The sequence below is a fragment of the Lepidochelys kempii genome, chromosome 3, assembly GCF_965140265.1.
Source record: "Lepidochelys kempii isolate rLepKem1 chromosome 3, rLepKem1.hap2, whole genome shotgun sequence".
Classification (NCBI taxonomy): Eukaryota; Metazoa; Chordata; order Testudines; family Cheloniidae; genus Lepidochelys; species Lepidochelys kempii.
The window spans coordinates 85,971,191-85,994,485 of NC_133258.1; the positions used below are offsets into that span (position 1 = coordinate 85,971,191).

Below are 23,295 nucleotides of genomic sequence, written 5' to 3' on the forward strand. Positions count from 1 at the left end.
TGCAGATGGGTATGATGGACTTATTATATTGCAACCAGGCATGGAGAGGAGTGTGTTTCTTTTCTCTCTCTGCTCTGTTTCCATGAGCATTTTCTGTTGAGCTCTTAAACTTGCTTTAAAATAACTATTTCACTTCACGCTGAATGGCCGAGGCCCAGCATATCTCAAAGACTGCCTGAAGCTCCAGGATGAAGATCATGATTTACAACTTTGCTAGTCAGGCAAAGATAATTTTCTACCTGTAGGGTAAAGCTTGTCTGTGTGGGAGACAAAGCTTTCTCAGGGGCTGGTCCAAGATTGTGGCATGAAACTTACGATCACAGGATCGAAGGACCATCACAAACCACACCACCTTCAGCTGCAATAGCAGTTTTTATCCACCAGGTTTTATTTTGTATTTGTTCTTTTATAATTTAATTTTTTCCCTAGGGCTACCACTGATGGTACCCTAGTGGCAGCCACCTCCATCTGCAACTGAAACTTGTAAATAAACTTGTGCAGCTGTGTCAAAGACAACTTCTGTGTCGATCTCCTGTCTTTTACAATAATTTCTCATGGGGGGGCTACAAATATGTTGTGTGCCAGGCACACAAAAGGTTAATCTGGCCCTGCTTGCAAGCAACTCTATTACTCAGATTTCCAAACTAAAAATATTCACAGGGGATTTGGATGAACTGTGGGGTTGAGGAATTCAAGCCAACCCATTGGAGGGTCCCTCAGCATTAGTTACTGTACATCACTGTAGGGGGGCAACTGCCCCACTCCTAAAAAGATAGGCTGATTGGGTGGGAGCTTTGCTAATCAGGCCACAGCTGACCCCAATAAAAGGGCTGAGGGCAGAGCCTCTCTCTCTGGAGAGAAAAAGACCTAGCTGCCTGAAGGAGCAAGGGTACCTGCAGCTGAGCAGTGCTAGGGAAGGGCAAAGGAGCTGGGGAGCTCCAGCCTGGCAACTCCCCAGGCTGAGGCCTTGGGTAAGGCCTAAGAAGGTACTGGGGCTGCAGATGGGCAGCCCGGGGATAGGCAGAGGTAGCTGGTCCAACCCCCTTGTGGCCATTATAGATTGCAATTTGCCCCAGTTAGAGGGGGCTAGATGATGACTGGCAGTAGCCACTGAGGCAAGGGGGGTGTAAAGGGTTGGGGGTTCCCCTGGGAAGGAAGACCCAGTGCGTGGGGGTAAGGGGCACCGGGGTCCAGGAGGGACACAGAGGCCCTAAGGCAGGCAAGACACCAAACAGCAGAGGACACTCTGAGGCTACAAAAGAGCTAATTCCCAAACGACCAGCAGGAGGCATGAAGCCAGTGAGTCATCGCTTCACTACAATCACTAATGCTAGAATGTAGTAAAACTGATAAACACAAGTAGTACCTTCAGACCAAGGATCTTAAAGCACTTGTAAAATAAGGTAATTTACCCTTCTTTGTAAAGTAGAAAAGATGGAGGCACAGAATTTATGACTAAGCAAGACAATAGCTGAGTGAGGAAAAGAAGCAGCCATGTCTCCTAAACACCCTCTCTCTCATTCTAAAGAGCAGATAGCAATAGATCCCCATCCACTGCAAAATATAAGACAGAGAGCCTGTTTTAGCATGTTAACAGAGTAGATAGTGAGAGACTCCAAGAGGGCCCATCTACAAGATGGACTAAAAACCAGCTAAAATTAACTTCACTTTTTTTTTTTTTTTTAAAGAGACATTATTTGCAGAAGAGTAACTCCCCTACTGGAAAAGTAGAGGCAATTATTCCTAGTCTTACACTTACCCATGCAGATGTGGTGATATCAAACCCATTGCTTCTTAGTGAGATATGTATAAAGAAAAACCCAGCCATAGTTACAAACTTTCTCACTCTGAACAATAATGGAGTTAATAGCTCCATCATACCTGCTATAATCCCCACAGACAAAGTGAACGAGATACAGTAGCAATGGTGTCAGCCCCATGACAAAATGTCATCTTACCTTCCTGTCTTATGCTAAGTTGTAAAATAGTGACCAGCTGAGGACAACTTATGGGGACTTAATTAGTATAAAGCAAAGTCTAGGGAGAATTAATGTGAATCAAAACTGAACATGTAAAATACTGACAACCTTTACTCCATGCTTAATGCCGTCCCATGAGTCGTAGGATGTTGGCTGATAAGTTCTCAGTATCAGCCTTCACTAATATACTTGTGAAACAATGTTTCCAAAGCAGGAACTAACTTGACAAATGAAGACCGGACAAACGCATACAACAAAGAAGAGTAAGAAAGCAAGCATGTCAAATATTCAACACATTTTGAACGGTGATCATATATAATATTTTTACTAGAGAAAAATTAAAAGCGCTGTAGAATAGCGGAAGCTGCTAGGACTCTCCTTGGGTTTAAAAAAAAAGTCTTGAGGCATTTATACTGTACTCACAACAGTATCAAATTTACCATTAACTCCAATTTTTGCTATCTTGACAGTATGATTTTTATAAAATGCCAAGATGTGCTATGAACAGTGCAAAAACATAAGGTGCATACTTCATCTTTTCGCAAACGGATCGTATCTTGGAGATCTTTCAAAGAGTAAATATTAAAAAAAAAAAGTTATTTTTGTACAAATAATGGACCACTTAATTAAAAGGAGGGCTTAACAGGTCACAAAATTTACTAGCTCATGCACATCTACTCATCTTCCCTTTACTATGATAGTGATTAAAAACAGACTAATGATATTTTTTTTCACTCCAATAGTCCAACCACTACATTCACCTTGGGCTAGTGGATTTGCAGAGCACTCTCTTTGGTGCTAAGCTAGTCCCCCCACAGCAGGCTCTATCTCGAATTCCATAGAGACAAACTTAAAGGAAGACTGCCTGCCTGTGGATCCTATATCTTCAACCAACCAACACCAGAAAAGGTAGATTTGGGGAACTAAAATGTTGTATGTTGCAATTTGATCCCTCAAGCTACCCTGTTGCTGAAGGTCAGGCAAAATTTATTCATGTCATAAATGGGGAAAAAAATCAAAAGCATTTATAAACTGGTTGATTATTTGGAAAACAGCAGCTTGAATTGCAAACGCATGCTCCTACAATATAAAGGTTTGTAGCCCTGAATTTGGAATACCACAAGTCGTATAGCTCTAAGTGAATTCTGCAATTTATGGGAACTTGTTTGGGACAAGACTTTTATCACCCCAATATACTCTGTAAATATCACACAGAAATATTTGAGAAATTTTCTTTTTCTAAAATGGCACGTAAGCCATAAATTGGATTTCACATCTTAGTTTATATTCCTGACAGTTAAGGGGCAAGTTCACTGCTGGCATAATTGGACTCAACTTCATTGAATGTGGCCCATAAACCTATGTTTGAACAACAAAAGTTACATTCTTTGAAGTATCCATCATTCTAAAGTAGAAGAGATGCAGTGAAAGGTCCATATGTCTTTATATTCTAAATCAGTGGTTTTCAACCTGTGGTAATCAGATCCATGAGGGGGTCTTCAGACTATGTCTAATGGGACTGCGAGAAGTGACGAGGAAAATAAAGTTTCAGATTCCAGAAAAGGCATTCTGTTTTCCTGATTGATCAAAAGTATGTGAATAGCTCCACATCCGTGTTTTGACCTGTAAGCGTTGCTGTTACCAAAGGGTGCTAAACTGTGGGCTTCTTTCTCACGCTGCGTCAAATGCCATGCCGAGCATATGCAACGTTTATAGTTGAATTCTATTCAGTCAGTTTTCAGTCTAAGACTTCTACGGTAGCAGTCTGCAGACCACAGGCTGAATTTCCAAAGGAGGTCCGCACCTCATTTCAGAATGTTTTAAGGGTCCGCAAATGAAAAAAAGGTTGAAAACTAGTCTTCTAAATAGTAACCCAGCTAACAGATGCTTAAATGTTGCTGATTTGTGTTTGCACTGAAATGGAAGCTTTAACAAAACTCTATTCATTTTTGTATAGATACATAATGCGATGCCTGAATCTCTCTCATAAGGTCTCAGGAAGAGTGTCTGCCATGAAACTGGATTTTTTTCTTTTTTAAAATTAAAGGGTCTTTCTGTGATGCATCTACATTCTTCAGACATCACCTCTGCATGAGCCTTCCTTTTCTCTGTTGCTACTTTTAAGCTCCTTGAGCTCTCTTCACCTCTTTATCCAGATATCTCCTTGGCTTCTGACACGTCTCTTACCTTTTTTAGGCTCTCTACTACTTCTTTGCACATCATGCTGTTACTGTCAGTTCAGCTTCAGAACAATTTTCAGTCACTTCATTAAAAGTGACATAATGTAGTCATTTAACAAAATATTTTTAAGAGGGCTTCTTAAGGCTTTAGAACTGACACTTCGTGAGTCATCTGAACCATAAACCCTGTGACTCAAGATTAACCTAACCTTGTTTTCACAATGAGGGCTCTAGGTTTTAACTAGCACTTACCTTTAGAGCTATGCTACAGGGTTTCCTTTATGCTGTCCTACAAAGTTCTTTCCAATGCTATCCTAAAAAACTGTAAAGTGCAATTAGATGATGTGAAGCACTCTCCCCTGGCAGCACAGCTCACTGGACATCCACCTGTTTCAGAGATAAGCATGCCACAAGGAGCAACTTCCCACTCTTTCCAGCTCCTTACAATTACTGCATGCCTACAGCATGGCATTGACATGGATTTATGTGGGCTCAAGAGAAGAGGGAGCATATTATGTTGGCTCTTCTCCTCCCTTTCTGCTACTTTTGGGGATTTTTCCTCCTCCCTTCTATTTGCTTGCCTCCAGCCCTCACAACTGCAATACATAGTTTATTTTATTGCATTGGGTCTCAGCATGAAGTATGGTATTTACTAAACTTGGAGCTGCTCTTTGATTAAAGATATTTTTGTGTAATTCATTTGCTTACTCACAAAAACTCTGCAAAGTTATTTGCGTAGTCAAAGAATGTTTTCAGAGATAAGGCTTTGCTGGAGTTAATGTAATCCTTTCAGTTAAAAAAAGGTTTTATGCTAAATAAAGACCTTGGTCCAACTCTGGGATAGTCTTTTAGTAGTCTCGCTACCTGTGCTATGCTTCCACAGTTGGGATAAGCAGGGTGTTTAAGCTAGAGTTCCCTCAAAATCAAGTGATACAGGTTCCTGGCCTCTCAGTTCTGAAACTCACTTCCTCTCCTGTTCTGAGGTCGCCCAAACAAGTTATTTTTGTGAGGCGCATTTTGGGGGGCTGGGGACACATAGCAGGAATGTTGACTAACGCATGGAATTCAGCGGGTAAAGCTGGTGAGGAAAAAATTCAGACTCATTTTCCAATGGAAAATGGAGTTCCATTTAAATTGAAACTCTTCACAAGATTAGTTTCAATTTTGCAGAAGTTTCATTTTGGAACAAAAAAATCAAAACATTCTGACAACGGCGAAACATCTTATTTCAGCATTTTCAGAATAAAACATTTTAATTTTTGTTTTGAAGCTTAACGCAATTTGAAACAAAGTCAAATTACACAGTATAAAATAAGAGTCCAAGTTGAAACAAAAGGTCGCAACTACCCTGAAACAAAAAAAGCTTAGCAATTTTCCTTTGTGGAGAATTTTGAGAGTGTTGTTCTGATTTGAAATGAAGCTAAATTTCAAAATCCTTCGCAAATCGAACGGTCATCCTTCAGCCAGCGCTAGATAGAAGATGGAATACTTTTCCTTTGCTGCAAGGCCTAATTAGTTACTGATGGTCAAAGTTATTAGTTTTGTGTTTAGGGCCCCACTCCTGAAGAGACACGTATTCCTGAAGAGATAAGTATTCACACTAACTTCAATGAGGCTGCTTGCATGAGTAAAATTAAGCACATACACAAGTGTATAAGAATCTGGTTTTCCATTTGATGTGGTAAGTGTCAATGGCACCTAAGCCCATATCTTCAAGAGGTATTTATATGCCTAACTCCACTTGAAACCAACAGGAGTTAGAAGCCTACAGAGCTCTGAAGATCTGGACTGTACATTCTAGGATAGATGCCTTTTTGGACAGTTGCTTACAAATGTGAAGTAAAATAACAGCCTTTGTCATAAGTGATGAGAACTTGAAATGCTAACTGAAGTCAGCAGGCACTACAAGTGCTCAGCATCTCTGAAAAACTAAATAAATTGCTGACCTGCAACATACAGATCCAAAACCTGCAAGCCCTTATTCACCGAACTAATCCTTAATTGCTAGACCAATGAGACTACTGAGGCAAGGGCTGGCAGGGTCAAGTCCTGTTTTTCTAGCAGTGACTCAATCAGTACAGTGAATTCTTGGAGGGCAGAGTGGGGGGCATTATTAGTTCTCTTACTCTTGAAGAAAGATCATAGTAAGAGTACACAATGTCAAACGCAGAACTGTGATAAGCTCATATGTACAATGCTTTGAATACATAATAATTTATGCAGAACTAATGCTTCCTAACAACTGAAAATATGACACTCGTGAGGTATACACAACATTAAATCATCATGGAGGGACCATGTAGTTTTAACTTGTCTAACTGAATTTTTATTAGACAATAAAAATCATATCATGCCTGCGTGTTCATTCTAATCGAGCCCATAGAGCCACTGGCCCCAAAGGTCCTTTTCATACTATACTCCACTTGTGCACATTTGGAAAACGTTTCTTAGATGCTTCATGCAATGTAATTGTTTAACAATTACAACTATATTAAGACAATTGATTTTACAACATTCTTTGTATTTTACTCTGAACTTTTATATTAACTGGTTTTATTTTTTAAAAATCTAATATCAGTGTTAACAGTGAAGTTAAACTACAATAAAGGTTATTTTTTTCCATAATATCTTCACTGACAGCTCTGCCTAATATTTTTTCATCTCTACATGCAGGTGTCCTTTATTGCCTAATAAGGGCTGTATTCAACCACTCTGAAAACTATTTCCTGTTAAGTTATATTAAAGTTTATAATTAAGTAATATCCCCATGCTATTACACATTTTATCAAAAGATAATATAGCATGACTTCAGTTGTGTGTCCAGAGCTGAGGGTACATAATAATGTCAAAGTTAATTGCCTCGCAGAAGACACCCCGATGAAGGAAATCATTACTATTGCACAAACATGGTATTGAAATGAGTTCACATATTGATACTTTCTAAGTTATTTTATCGTTAGTGCTTAATACTAATAGACTCACAGAAAAAATCCACCAGAACAATCTGAATATTCCAGTGAGCTTCTCACATGAGTTTACAGAACAACAGGAATGAAAAAAACTTAGTCCATATTATAACTGAAAAGGCAGCTATTAAGCCACATTACTTTTAATGAAAAAAACTGGTCACTAACTTAACAAAATGTATTAAAAGTGATTCTGTTTTTTTTCCAAGAGGAACCTGGGCAAGACACTTTGTTTTAAAAATTATTCTGATGTAAATATCATACATAATGGACATCCATTAGGTTTAACTAATTTTTTTTCTTAGAATGTGCATTAAGCATTAAAGGTTTGAGTGAATTCGCTATTATTCCAAGATCTTCTGCACTGCTGGCTTGGATGATTTCAACTGGCGGGGGGAAAGGTGGGGGGAATAAGGACACCACTTTTGGTTAACTTTAAAAAAATCACTATTGTTACAAAAACAACTAAAATGGTTATAACAAATATTAAAAAGACATTTTCCTCCTATATATTGCCCCCACTTAGTTTGCTTTGTTCATTTAACAGAACTTTATATACAGTTTTCTCTGTGTAGGTTTTCATCTCCTGTGACAGACTTATTTTTAAAAAATTGGAAAATGTGATTGTAAAACCACAAAACTCAGCATGTGAGTGTAGTGTTGGAAACTACTTTCAGTTCATTATTGAAATGGTCTTTATTTCAAGTTGACAGTGTCCCTTTAATTTACTGTTCTTTATCTACGGGAGCTAGACAAAACCCTAACAAACCCACTTCCTCTACAAACATATAAGCAAAAGATCTTCACCTGCAATTGCTCAGAGCATTGGCAAGGGAGTACCAGTTAACAGATATTTAGAAAACTGGAAAGTATGACAGCCGTTTGGGTGGTTAGAGGAAGGATGTGGGAGGTAAGGAGGCTGCATACAGGCAGGAAAGTAACAAGGTCTCTAAAAGCATTTTCAGTACTCTGTGTTTTTTTACAAACCAGCTCTGTTATTAATCATTCTAAGAAACAGAATATATCAACATGACTGATGAAAAACTGCACTGTGTTCCCTTGCACTTGACAAAAATCTTCTCCTTAAGCATCAGCCCCATCTCTCTCTCCCTCCCCCATCACTACTGAATGGATGAGGCTATTATGTTCTCATTTTAGAATTAAAGAAATCCACATGGAGCAGCAGCAAGGCAAGTTATTGAGGCAGTAGAAACCAGATTTAACATTATTAAAGAAACTCTGACTACATATATACTGTAGCTTTGCAGATGCAGCAAAATGTTGGCACCCGTGGTGTGGCATTTGGTATCTTTCACTAATCTAAATGTGGCTGGAAAGGAATTGAGAGCAGATCAGCAGCTTCATCTGGAGAGAGAGAAGCCTCAGGGCAGGGAACAGAGAAAAGAAACAAGAAGCAAACCTCCTTTCAAATCCTACCACCCTTGGGCATTTTGTGCCTTGCTTCACTGAAAGGGCCCTTTGTCACACACACAAATCCTATAAAATTTAAGAGGGATTTATGAGGGTCATTTTATTTATTATTCCTCCCTCCCCCTTTTCTCTCCCCTAAATTGCAGCAAAGTAAACCCCTGTGATGAATCTTAGTTACCTCTTGCGAGCTCAGTAACTAATAAAGCCTCAGCCTGCAGTTCAAGAGTTAAAATGGGGGTGGGGATAGCAATGGGACAAAACCAAAAACATGCAAATGGTCCAAAGCAGGAGAAAGGCAGCATGGGTCAGAGCCCAGCTACACACGAGCATCAATTATTAAATGATTACATCATAGTTCGTATTTAGCTCCGCTAGAGAGCTTCAGAGCCACAAAAAAATTAAACAGAAACGTGAATTGATCAAGCCGCACAGCACCACGGGCTCCCCCCCCCCCCTCCAGCAAGCCTGTTATTTTCTGCCAGAACTCGCTTACCATCGCCCATCATCCTCACCCTCAGCAGGGTCACAACAATCCACCCCCCGGGCCACATGATCACCAGCAACCATAAAGCTTCGGTTTTTCTTGGGGGTAAACTACTACTGGAGGGGGAGCCAAAAACAAACGTTTAAGGAAAAATACATAAAACTGATGGAAGGCGTCTGCATCCGCAGCCTCTCCCCCTCCCCTCCTGGCACCGCTCCCCTTGGCGGGGCTCCAGCCGCACGCCCAGGCCAGGGGGCTCGGGGTGGAGGGCACCTGCAGCAGCGTTGCCCCGACCTCTCCCGAGAAAGCCTCCCACACACCCACCGACACCCACACAAAGGAAACGACACAGCAGCAGCAGCGGCGGCGGCGGCGCAGCAGCATCCCCTCCTCCCCCCAGAAACACCTCTCCCCCCCGGGCCGCAGCCGGGCCCCCGGGGGTTTCGCTCCCTTACCTGAGGCTCAGCGCGGGGCTGGCGCGGCGAAGCCAGGCTCACAGCATCCCCCTCGCGGCAGGGGGCCCTCCCCAGGTGACTCCTCCCCGCCCGCCAACGCCGGCCCTTCCAGGGACCACGGGGGCGCAGCAAGGAGCGGGGCGAGCTCCGGCGGCGCCGCGCCCAGGCAGCGAAGACCCCGGGAGCCGAGGCAGCGGCGCGCGGGCGGCAGCCGGGGGAGGGAGGGAGACGGGCGGGCAGGGGCGTCGCTCCGACTCGCCGCGTCCTCCCCGCCTCAGCGACAGCGGCGGAGCCCGGCTCCGGCTCCGGCTCCGGCTCTCTCCCCCGCCGCCTGACAGATGGCGCAACCGCAGCCGCGCCCCCGGCCAACTCGCGCTGCTTCGCCGGAGCCGGGTCCCCCCACCGCGGGGGCGGCCCGAGACTGGCAGCCCCAGCCGGCCTATGGCGAGGCGCAGCGGCTGGGGAGGGGGGCTGCCGCAGTTATTGGCAGGCGGCGGCAGAGGAGGAGCTGGAGGAGTGCGGTGTATTCGGTTGGGCGCCCCCGGCTTGCAGCGGGGTGGGTGTCTAGGTGGGGCTGGTGCCTTGGCAGAGCGGTAGCATCAGGCACAGCACCCTTCGTTTGCCGGTCGCTCTCCCCTCTGCCCTGCTGTGCTCTGTAATCCCAGCAATGGTCCCTTCCGGCTGCACACTGACGCCAAGGCTAGGGGCACCTGGGCGTTCTCCAGTCTGACTAGTGATGGTTGGGGGCAGGTAGCAAAGTTCAGAGAAGGTTGGAGCAGTGGGGCTGGAAGTAGCGGTGCTGCCGCACCCCCTGGCTTGAAGTAGTAATAATAAACACCCAACGTATGGTTTCCCTCATCAGCACCCCCACTACAAAAATTGTGCCAACAGCCCTGGGTTGGAGGGTTTAAACCATCCTCTTCTCCCCAGGAAAAATGCAGAAGCTCCGAACTGGGGGCTTGGATAGGCCCATGGTGGCTTTAATGACCCTCTTCAAATCAAGGCTGGATTCTGGACCATCACATATGGTAGGCTTTTGGTTAGGGCCCATCCAGACTTCTAATATTTTGCAATGTGAGGTCACAGTGTTGCCGGCTCTTGATATTTTATTGCTCACTTGAAATATTTGGTGTTTTTCTCAAAGCACGAGCCCCTGGTGTCCAGTGATTATATGAGACTGTGAGTTCCCATTTATTTTTTAAAACTAGCCTCTTGCACCATGGTGGCAGAGGAAAATATGAAATAAATGTATCCTAAAGCTCCGAAACAAGAATGAAAAGAAAAATAACACTCTATTCAAACAAACAAACAAACAATTTAGGACATTTGTAGGCTTGGGGTTGGCAATATATAAGAAAATACTATCAGTAAAATGTACCAGTACTGTGGTTATAACCATTTTCATTTATTTTAATTATAATTAATGGTAAATATTTAGCACTTATATAATGCCTTTCCTCCAAGGATCACAAAGCACTTTCCAGAGATGGATATTACTAGGTTATGAATTCTTCCAGACTGAGTTTGTGTCTATTTTTATGTCTATACAGCACATAGCACAGGTTCCCCTTCCCCACCCTGCTCTTGACTGGGGCTTCCAGGAAGTACAGTAGTGTAAATAAACACACAAGAATTTTGTTTTGGTTGAATAAGGACACACTTCACCAAACATGGAAACAACAAATGAAGGGAAAAGTCTCCTGTGTTCATTGCCACTTCCACATTGCCTACTACACTGTCACCAACACTCCAACATTCCGTAAGGCTTTCACTTCCACCTCCAACACCTATTGAAAAGCAATATGTATCCCAACTTCAAACTTGCATTATAAAGCAAAACCTTAACAGTAACCTCAGATGCTCGTTTGTTTCAACAGATGAGTACATCTGACTGTCACGCATTCATTATATTTGAGAGGTTATTCTCCCTTAACATTGCTGAGGTCACCATTAAGATTCTCTGGGTGAGGGATGAAATACAGAAGGGGGGAGGAAAGAAAATAAGAGACAAGATCTGCAGGAATAATTTATTTAAAACTTGTATTATATTTAATAAGACTGCACCCTCTAAATTTTTCCTCTCGGGTTTCTGATATTTAACTCAGTGAAGCATTTGATCTTGTTGATTTATGATGTCAAAAGAATTTCTTGATGGAATTATAGTCTTAATATGTTCAACTGGGAGCTTATTTCCTATCAGGCTGCCCACAGCAGTGTGATTACAACAAGAACACTTCAGCTTCCTGGATTTCTGTAGAGATTGTTTTTGTCTGTTCATTTTAATTCAGGACCTTGGTGTGCATATATAGTGACTTTGTATGTGAAGCTCCTTTTGAAACCAATGGGAGTTCATGGCACAACGTGGGGACAATGTTGGGCCACAGCTGGGAAAAAAAATTTGAACAAAACTGTTTTTTGCCAAAAAATGTAGATTCGGATGAACCAAAACATTTAACAAATTCATGTGGACTCAAACTGATTTTTTTTCAGAACTGCCAGTGAACGGAAAAATCAGTTATTTGCACAACTTTATGTGGGGCCTACAATGTTGTTGCTGAAGTTATAATTTGAATACAGAAGCATGAACAAACAAACAAAACTTCTCAGGATTTTAAGTGACCGTTCAAATTCCTTCCCAGTCTCAGTTAAACCAGTACTTAATATGACTTTTCTATCTTTAGGCCTGGTCTATACTTTAAAGTTTTAAGAGCATAGCTATGAGCATAGTAATGCATATGAAAAAAAAACCCATACCCCAGTCTATATAGGTAGGCTGGCAAATACCCTAGTGTAGATGCAATTATACTGGCAAAAAAAGTCCTTTTGCCAGTAGAGCTTCTGTTGCTCGGGGAACTGGTGAAAACTATACTCGTAAAAAACCTCTTTGTCTGTATAAACTCCATTTCTGCTAAGAAAGTTTGGTAGTAGAGTTATTCCAGCAAACCCATTTTTGTGTAGACACAGCCTTTACTTTTACCGAGTTTATAAACATTAACAAGGAAGTTGAACTAATATAGAAGAGAAACAAATACAATGAAAAACAGGTAAACAATAGATGCAATCTTAATCTTAAACTCTAAGGGCTACATTATGGCTCTAAATTAGTGTTAGTGTGGGGGAAGTGTGGAGATGCAGTCTCAGAAATATTGGGTGAAATCCTGGTTCTGTTGAACTCAACAGCAAAATTCCCATTGACTTCCAGGAGGCCAAGATTTCATCCATTGTACCCGAGGCAGGCACAGTGCTTCAAGGGCGTGTGCGGGGGGGAAGGAGGGGGGTCAAGTACGGGTTGGGGGGCACAGAACTCATCTGGCCCCAGGCCGGGGCGGAAGATGACAGCTCCTCCGGTCCTGGGACTGTGGGGGAGATCCAGGTCCTCTGGCTGCCAGGGAGAGTAAGATCCACTGGCCACGGGGGGGGGGGGGGGGGGGGAAGGGGAGGAAAGCCTGCTCCACCGGTCATGGGGCTGCAGCAGGGAGAACCAGCTCCTCCTGCTGCCAGGAGAGAGTGAGCTCCTCTAACTGTGGGGGTGGAGGGGGGGAGAGCCAGCTGTTCTAGCTGTGGGGGTGGGGGGAAGGGGAGAGCCAGCTCTTCCGGTCACAGAGGACACAGAAAATTCCCCTCCAAAAGTAGCCAAATTTTTATTCCTATGCATGCCCCTGCTTTGAACAGTTGCAGTGCTTCTTTCCAGTAGCAGTCTAGCTTTGTTGTGCTAAAGCAATGTGGAAGAAGAGTAGAACTATGGCCCTGCTAGCTTTGGGGATTCCAGTGAAGCTTGATCTCAGGCAATGCAATGACAGGGTTTATGCCTGGCCCCTACAAAGTTGTTCAAGCTGAAGTCTTCTTGTGTCCTGTCTCCTAAACCTCCACCCTTGCGCACTCAGGCAGGGCCATGCACAATCTTAACTCTCCAAAAGTTAATAGATCTTGGATGCTACAGCAATTAATCAATAGGCCAAATGCCCTCTTCCCCGCATGGAGTGGAGTGGAGCAAAACACATACCATTTTTTATTTTAATTTATATTTTAAAAAAAGAAGAATGCCTATCCCAGGCTTTATGTGCTTATGCTTTGAATTAAAAATATGACTGCATAAAGAAAATAAAACAAAACCAGTTTCTCTTCATCCCAAACCAGAAACCAACCAACCAGTCAATGAAAGCAGACCCGAACAATACCACATCAGCCACAAGCCTGGGTAAATAGATTTGCTTGGCTATGTGCCCCTGAAAGTTAAATGATTTGGGCAAGTACAACCAAAAGGCATGAGGGGGAGGGTAGTTCCAAAATTGAAGGCCAGCCAACTGCCTCATTCTTGCATCCTGAGGAGTTACTGTGGTAATTCTTTATGGCAACTCCAGACTATCCTAAAGTCTATAGAAACAAGCACTATCCCAGTGAGTTGCCTCCCTGCTGAAGTGCCACTGCTGGAGAGGGAAGATTTGGTGGAGAGTTGCTTCTTGAAATGGTCTAGCTGTCAGAAGCAGGTATCTGGCCTAATATACACACTCAATTGCTGTTAGCCCCTGGCCTCCACCACTATTGTGAGATGACATCAAGACATCTACCTTTAGGAGTCATTGGGGAGATCTGAGAGGAGTCCTCCACCTTTTATTTATTTCAAAAAGGACAGCGACATAATTTGCACAGCAGCTCTCATTTCTCCCTACAGGGTCACTTGAACCAAAACCAACAACATATTCAGGTTGCTTCCAGTCCCAAGAGACCAATCACTTATCCTAGATCAATTGGTACCCTAGATCTTACACCAAAAACAATGCCTGTAATCAATCCTGTAATAAATGAGAGTTATTTTCAGGCTAAAGCAAGCAAACGTGTACGCGCAAATGAGTTGTCACCCATGATTCCCAAAAATGACAGAGATATGGTAATCTGTCAATTCAAAATGTCTTTTAGGATGGACTCTGGAGTAACCTCTGGTGGTTGCTGTGAGAGTTCAAACAGCAAAGAGATAAAAAGTTTTCTTGTGACCCTGTTTCATTTTTACATTTGGCCTTCCAGTCCATGAGATGAGCTTCCTTGCATGTAGCATTTCCAAGGTGTGTATGTTTGGCTTCCAGGTGTGAGTTTGTCAGTTCTTAGCTAACACCTATGGCTGTGGCTACATCTGGTACCCGGTTTACCAGCATTACATCCTGTGTCCTTTATCTTTCTTGTACCTATTTCTGCCTTTACACTGTGAGACAAGGGCTTCTATCCATTCTGGTTTTAGTTTTGTATATTTTATCAGCTGTGGACTCATGTATGGCAGTATATATAAAATAATTTCAGTGCAGGGGAAGAATCTGAACTTGTCTGTAATATTGTAACAGGATGGCAGTATTTGCCTGAAACATCTCACCATGTTAGCAGGAGTTTCTTTTCTTTTTCATAATGGCAAAGCGGACTTGACTGATTAGTCTAGCCACCACCAGCTATAATTCCTAAATACTCAGGCCTGGTCTACACTACAGAGTTATGTCGACACAGGGGAGCTCACGTCAACTTAACTGTAAGCATCTACACTAAAATGTTGCTCCCACTGATGTAATTCGCTCATTATGCCATCTTAATACTTCAGCTCTGCAAGTTAGGGAGACACAGTATCAGTGTAGACACTATGCTACTTATGTTGACTTTAGTAGCCTCTAGGAGATGTCCCACAATGCCCCACCATGACCGCTTTGGTCACCGTTTTGAACTCTGCTGCCCGGGGGTCAGGTACACTGGAACATGTCCTTCCTCTTTGAAAGGCCCAGGAATTTTTGAACTTCCATTTCCTGTTTGGTTGGCATGGAGAGCTCACATAGCAACTGTCCAGATGACCATGCTGGCTCTATGCTGCAGATGCACTCCTGCCTGGAGTACGCAGGAAATAGTAGATGTCCTGGGTCTGAGGGGAGAAGAGGCTGTGCAGGCACAGCTCCAATCTAGCCATAGAAACATCAACATCTATGATCACTTGGGGCATGGTGGAAAAGGACTACAAGAGAGATTCGCAGCAGAGCCAAGTGAAAATCAAGGAGCTGCAGCAGGTGTACCAGAAGGCCAGGGAGGCAAACAGTTGCCCTGATGTTGAGCTGCAGACAAGCCACTTTTACAAGGAGCTCCATGCCATTGTTGGTAGCGACCCCACCTCCAACCTCAATGGCCCCATGGATACTTCGGTGGAGTTGGAGTCCCAGGCCACCACTGTGAATCCTGAGGAAAAGGTGTTGGGTTGAAGAAGAGAGAATGGGGTGACTGGAAGATACAGTGGTGCTGTGGCCGGGACCATTTTTTGACTCCTGAGCAGTCGAGCTAGTTCTTACAGTCCAGCATGTGCCAGCCTGATGCAAGGGAAGGAACCACTGGTAAGTATGCAGTCTGCTGTGGTATTGCAGGGACACATCTGTTCCTTTACTCTTTTTTAATCATGGTAAGAGGTAGTGAAATAACTCTTCACGAACAAGGTCAGCTCCCAGACTACTGCACTGGGCAGCACAGCATGGGGAGGAGGTGACCAGCCCTCTGTGGAGAAGGAAGTGATTCGGGACTATTTAGAAAAGCTGGATGAGCACAAGTCCATGGGGCCGAATGCGCTGCATCCGAGAGTGCTAAAGGAGTTGGCGGATGTGATTGCAGAGCCATTGGCCATTATCTTTGAAAACTCATGGCGATCGGGGGAGGTCCTGGATGACTGGAGAAAGGCTAACATAGTGCCCATCTTTAAAAAAGGGAAGAAGGAGGATCCTGGGAACTACAGGCCAGTCAGCCTCACCTCAGTCCCTGGAAAAATCGTGGAGCAGGTCCTCAAGGAATCAATTCTGAAGCACTTAGAGGAGAGGAAAGTGATCAGAAACAGTCAGCATGGATTCACCAAGGGCAAGTCATGCCTGACTAATCTAATTGCCTTCTATGACGAGATAACTGGCTCTGTGGATGAGGGGAAAGCAGTGGACTTGTTGTTCCTTGACTTTAGCAAAGCTTTTGACATGGTCTCCCACAGTATTCTTGCCAGCAAGTTAAAGAAGTATGAGCTGGATGAATGGACTATAAGGTGGATAGAAAGCTGGCTAGATTGTCAGGCTCAATGGGTAGTGATCAATGGCTCCATGTCTAGTTGGCAGCCGGTATCAAGTGGAGTGCCCCAAAGTACGGTCCTTGGGCCGGTTTTGTTCAATATCTTCATTAATGATCTGGAGGATGGTGTGGATTGCACCCTCAGCAACTTTGCAGATGACACTAAACTGGGAGGAGAGGTAGAGACGCTGGAGGGTAGGGATAGGATACGGAGGGACCTAGACAAATTAGAGGAATGGGCCAAAAGAAATCTAATGAGGTTCAACAAGGACAAGTGCAGTGTCCTGCACTTAGGATGGAAGAATTCCATGCACCGATACAGACTAGGGACAGAATGGCTAGGCAGCAGTTCTGCAGAAAAGGATTGAAGGGTTACAGTGGACGAGAAGCTGGATATGATTCATCAGTGTGCCCTGGTTGCCAAGAAGGCCAATGGCATTTTGGGATGTATAAGTAGGGGCATTGCCAGCAGATCGAGGGACGTGATCATTCCCCTCTATTCGACATTGGTGAGGCCTCATCTGGAGTACTGTGTCCAGTTTTGGGCCCCACACTACAAGAAGGATGTGGAAAAATTGGAGAGAGTCCAGCGGAGGGCAACAAAAGTGATTAGGGGACTGGAACACATGTCTTATGAGGAGAGGCTGAGGGAACTGGGATTGTTTAGTCTGCGGTAGAGAAGAATGAGGAGGGATTTGATAGCTGCTTTCAACTATCTGAAAGGGGGTTCCAAAGAGGATGGATCTAGACTGTTCTCAGTGGTAGCAGATGAGAGAACGAAGAGTAATGGTCTCAAGTTGCAGCGGGGGAGGTTTAGGTTGGATATTAGGAAAAACTTTTTCACTAGGAGGGTGGTAAAACACTGGAATGCGTTACCTATGGAGGTGGTGGAATCTCCTTCCTTAGAAGTTTTTAAGGTCAGGCTTGACAAAGCCCTGGCTGGGATGATTTAGTTGGGGATTGGTCCTGCTTTGAGCAGGGGATTGGACTAGATGACCTTCTGAGGTCCCTTCCAACCCTGATATTCTATGATTTTATGAACTGATAGAGGTTGAGTTGCTATCTGCTTCTCCACAGGTAGGCAGAGGGGACCCTTCAGAACTGTTTGTTTATGTACACAAGGTTATCCCAAGAATCCTCCGTAGAGATCTCAAGGAAACTTTCCTGGAGGTAGTCTTCAATCCTCTGCCAAAGATTTCTGGGGAGGGCTGCCTTATTTCTTCCACCACGGTAGTATACTTTCCCACACCGCTCAGCAATTACTTCAGCAGGCATCATTGCAGCACACAGGCTAGCAGCATACAGACCCGATCTGCAGCTGCACGTGTGCAGAAGCTGTTCCCTTTCAGCCTCTGTTACCCTCAGGAGTGAGGTATCAGCTAAAGTCACTACTGTCTGTGGAAAATGGTGTCAGTATTCAGTTCAATTGCCCTATCCACATATACTCATGCCCATTAGCTCCCCCTTCCTTACTGTGCCAGCTCGCCCCCTCCACCCTGGGCCATATGCACCATGCCTGGGAATGCCTCTCTACTCTATGAATCTCAAGCAGAAGTGAGAAAGTGGTGCTTGTAACTTTTGTGGATTAAGGGGAGTGAATACACTCTCTACTGCTAGGGGAATTCTGCATCACTGCGTATGTGCAGAATTCATGGCCCCCTCAGATTTGTTTGCTTCCCGGCAGAAAAATTACTTCTGATGTGGAAGCAAAGGGAAGCCACAAGTGCTTCCCTTCTCATACACCCCTTCCCAGCAGTACAGTTTGGGCACCCAGAGCAGCCAATTGAGACTTAAATCACCACCAGGTTGGGGTGAAGGAGGGGCTGGGCAGTCATGAGAGAAAGAGACACTCTGTCCCTCTTGCTCACTATTGCGGCATGTTCGGCATGGAGGGGCAGGGCTTTGAGGTGTTTCTGAGGAGATAGGCACGGAGCAGGCTCTTTCCCCTTGGCAGAGCAGAATGTAGCAGCCTGCCTGCTTAGTGAATTGTTCCCACTGTTCTTAGTGAATTCCCCCAGGAGTATAAAATAGGTGTAAAAATTTTAAGGGTCCTTTACATTTCCAAAGTGGTGTAAAGGAGCCTTATTGTAAAGGGCAGTGTGGCCTTATAAATACTTGTGGTGCTTTAGTGATTAGAACTGGTCTAAATTTTTTGATTGAAAAAATTTCCTATCAAAATGTGCTTCATGAACTGTTTGCTACTGACCTTTCTGGAGATGGTCAGTAGCCAGTATAAATTGTGAGTTTGAGTCCCCAGCCCTCACCTGCTCTTCGGTTCTGTATGATATAACACTGAACATGTGGCTGCATATATTTGTTGACTAATAACTAGAAGTAAAGGGTCAATTCTAGCTAAATTACTATTTGACAGAGGGGGCTTGAGGATTTCCTCCAATGCTCGCCACTCCTGTTCTCCATCCATTGTATTGTAGTTTAAATAAATTACAAAAATAATTGAAACCAGCATGATTATATTGCGTTATTTTGACAAGTAAAATATACAGAATTTTGCTGAATTTTAAAATGTTGTGCACAGAATTTTTAATTTTTTGTAGGGCTGTCAATTAATCGCAGTTAACTCACATGATTAACTCAAAAAATTAATCGCAATTAATCACAGTTTTAATCACACTGTTAAACAATAGAATACCAATTGAAATTTATTAAATATTTTGGATGTTTTTCTACGTTTTCAAATATGTTGATTTCAATTAAAACACAGAATACAAAGTGTAGAGTGCTCACTTCATACTTATTTTTGATTACAAGTATTTGTGCTGTAAAAAAAAAAGAAATAGTATTTTTTAATTCACCTCATATAAGTAATGTAATGCAATCTCTTTATCATGTGATATATGCCATTATCTGCCAGCAATGCCCCCTGCCATGTACATTGGCCAAACCGGACAGTCTCTATGTAAAAGAATAAATGGACACAAATTGGACATCAGGAATGGTAACACACAAAAGCCAGTAGGAGAACACTTCAATCTTCCTGGACATTCTATAACAGATTTAAAAGTAGCCATACTTGAACAAAAAAACTTCTGAAACAGAATTCAAAGAGAAACTGCAGAACTAAAATTCATTTGCAAATTTAACACCATTAATTTGGGTTTGAATAGGCACTGGGAGTGGCTGGCTCATTACAGAAGCAACTTTTCCTCTCCTGGAATTGACACCTCCTCATCAATTATTGGGAGTGAACTACATTCACCCTGATTGTATTGGCCCTGTCAACACTGGAGGTTCTCCACTTGTGAGGTAACTCCCTTCTCTTCATGCGTCAGTATAACATCTGCATCTGTAATTTTCACTCCATGCATCTGAAGAAGTGGGTTTTTTACCCACGAAAGCTGATGCCCAAATAAATCTGTTAGTCTTTAAGGTGCCACCAAACTCCTTGTTGTTTTTATAATGAAAGTTGAACTTACAAATGTAGAATTATGTACAAAAAATAACTGTATTCAAAAATAAAACAATGTAAATTTTAGAGCCTAAAAGTCTACTCAGTTCTACTTCTTGTTCAGCCAGTCGCTCAGACAAACAAGTTGGTTTACATCTGCAGGAGATAATGCTTCCCACTTTTTGTTTACAATGTCACCTGAAAGTGAGAACAGGTGTTTGCATGGCACTTTTGTAGACGGTATTGCAAGGTATTTACATGCCATATATGCTAAATATTCATATGCCCCTTCATGCGTCACCACCATTCCAGAGGAAATGCTTCCACGTTGATGACGCTTGTTAAAAAAAATGCATTAATTAAATTTTGAGTGAACTCCTTGGGGGAGAATAGTATGTCTCCTGCTCTCCATTCTGCCATGTATTTCATATTATAGCAGTCTCGGATGATGACCCAGCACATGTTCATTTTAAGAACACTTTCACACATATTTGACAAAATACAAAGAAGGTACCAATATGAGATTTCTAAAGATAGCTACAGTGCTCAACCCAAGGTTTAAGAATCTGAAGTGCCTTCCAGAATCTGAGAGTGATGACGTGTGGAGCATGCTTTCAGAAGTCTTAAAAGAGCAAAACTCTGATGCGAAAACTACAGAACTCGAACCACCAAAAAAAAAAAAAATCAACCTTCTGCTGGTGGCATCTGACTCAGATGATGAAAGAGAACATGCGTCGGTCTGCAGTGCTTTGGATCGTTATTGAGGAGAACCCGTCATCAGCATATTTAAATAAATGGTATTCTATTATTTTTTAACAAAGCTATTAATCGTGATTAATTTTTTAATCGCTTGACAGCCCTAATTTTTTGGTGCAGAATTTTTAATTTTTTGGTGAAGAATTCCCCCAGGAGTAACTCTCAATAGTACCTCTGTGTATTGTTTCTTTTGCAGCTGCAAATGTGGCCTTGTGCGTACACTTCATTTTAACACTACAGTCTTTTTTTTACTCTTAAGTTTATAAAATAAATCTAAATCCACATTTAGACATGTGACTTCCCATCCATAACCTATTTTCCTATGACTAAAAGTTTTAATGTCATTTAACTTTTCCTTGACTTTCACTTCTGCATCCATATCATGTCAATGGTATGTGGGTTCTAATACCATGTGCTATAATTTGCTTATCAAACTCCCAAAAATCTTCATATATTTGTATAGTACTTTCATCATTACAATTCCCATTAACTTTGGCCCAGAAAGTTAGGTCCAGTAATTTCATTCATAGTATAACTGACATTTAACTAGAAGCTATCTGTTGCATGTGTAGAGGTGGTGTAATAAATACATCGTATGCAATTCGTAGTTCCTGGGTTTGCATAAAATCTAATTTTGTAAGTTCTGATTTTGATGCTGATCCAAAAGCTTGGCAACCATAGTCAATAGCCAGTCTGATTAAGGCTCTTTATACCATCAGAAACATTTTCTTATCTGCCCCCAGTTAGTCCCAGCAAGACTTTTAAGCAGGTTAATCCTTTCTGTACATTTATCTTTAACATAGTTTATATGATGTTTACAAAGTAATTTAATATAAAATATTACAACCTTTTAACTATATCTGTTTTTTCTCCATTCAGATACAGTTTCCTTTCGTTTGTAATTTTCTTTTTTGTAAAGATCAGTCCTTTGGTTTTGACAATGGAGAACTTGAAACCCCCACATGTTTCCCCAATCAGAGGTCTCTCGTAACGTTTCAATGATTCTCTTTTCTGCCAGCTCAGTATTTCTGTTCCTACCCCATAGAGCACTACCGTGTGTGAATAGAATCATAGAATCATAGAATATCAGGGTTGGAAGGGACCTCAGGAGGTCATCTAGTCCAACCCCCTGCTCAAAGCAGGACCAATCCCCAATTAAATCATCCCAGCCAGGGCTTTTTCAAGCCTGACCTTAAAAAGTTCTAAGGAAGGAGATTCCACCACCTCCATAGGTAACGCATTCCAGTGTTTCACCACCCTCCTAGTGAAAAAGTTTTTCCTAATATCCAACCTAAACCTCCCCCGCTGCAACTTGAGACCATTACTCCTTGTCCTGTCATCCGCTACCACTGAGAATAGTCTAGATCCATCCTCTTTGGAACCCCCTTTCAGGTAGTTGAAAGCAGCTATCAAATCCCCCCTCATTCTTCTCTTCTGTAGACTAAACAATCCCAGTTCCCTCAGCCTCTCCTCATAAGTCACGTGTTCCAGTCCCCTAATCATTTTTGTTGCCCTCCGCTAGACTCTCTCCAATTTTTCCACATCCTTCTTGTAGTGTGGGGCCCAAAACTGGACACAGTACTCCAGATGAGGCTTCACCAATGTCGAATAGAGGGGAATGATCACGTCCCTCGATCTGCTGGCAATGCCCCTACATATACATCCCAAAATGCCATTGGCCTTCTTGGCAACAAGGGCACACAGTTGACTCATCCAGCTTCTCGTCCACTGTAACCCCTAGGTCCTTTTCTGCAGAACTGCTGCCTAGCCATTCAGTCCCTAGTCTGTAGCGGTGCATGGGATTCTTCCATCCTAAGTGCAGGACTCTGCACTTGTCCTTGTTGAACCTCATCAGATTTCTTTTGGCCCAATCCTCCAATTTTTCTAGGTCCCTCTGTATCCTATCCCTACCCTCCATTGTATCTACCACTCCTCCCAATACAATGAAACCTACTTGTTTGGGAGATCATTTATCATAAGATTAAATAAGGTCGGGCTTATAACACGTCCTTGGTGTATAACATTTTTAATATTATAGATAGTAAATATAACTTTCCAAACTCTGACCTGCCTGGTCCTTTTACTCAAAAAATCTGTAATCCACCCATACATTCTTCCCCTTGTCCCTAGTGCACCTACTTGGTACAACAAGCCTACTCTCCATAGCATGCTATATGCCATTTCAGTATCTAGAAAGAGAGCTATCTTTCCTCAAACTTTTTTGTTTTTCAGTTTCTAATTTAACAATGTGATCAATGATGCACCTTCTTCTTCTAAAACCACTCTGCACCTTATCTCATGGACTCATTGTCTTTAAGGTCAGAAGGGACCATCGTGATCTTCTAAGTCTGACCTCCTGCACATTGCAGGCCACAGAACCTCACCCATCCAGTCCTGTAATAGACCCATAACCTCTGGCCAAGTTACTGAAGTCCTCAGATCTTGATTTAAAGACTTCAAGTTACAGAAAATCCACCATTTACACTTGTTTAAACCTGCAAGGGGCCCCTTACCCCATGCTGCAGAGGAAGGTGAAATTATTTCAAGGTCTCTGCCAATCTGACCGAGGGAAAAAT

The 23,295-nt window shown here is 42.8% G+C and overlaps 1 protein-coding gene across 8 annotated transcripts in view; it reads right to left on the reverse strand.

The window, feature by feature from the left end:
- FYN (FYN proto-oncogene, Src family tyrosine kinase) overlaps positions 1–9,921 on the reverse strand; it is a 184,595-nt gene extending 174,674 nt beyond the window's left edge. For 4 of the 8 annotated variants that reach the window (XM_073337073.1, XM_073337078.1, XM_073337071.1 and 1 more), the window contains exon 1: positions 9,496–9,919. The gene's annotated coding sequence lies outside the window, so the exon portion shown is untranslated. Of the gene's footprint in view, positions 1–9,495 lie in introns of all 8 variants that reach the window. The other 4 variants (XM_073337077.1, XM_073337075.1, XR_012158024.1 and 1 more) reach the window with 3 other exon arrangements.
- Positions 9,922–23,295: the final 13,374 nt, after the last annotated feature.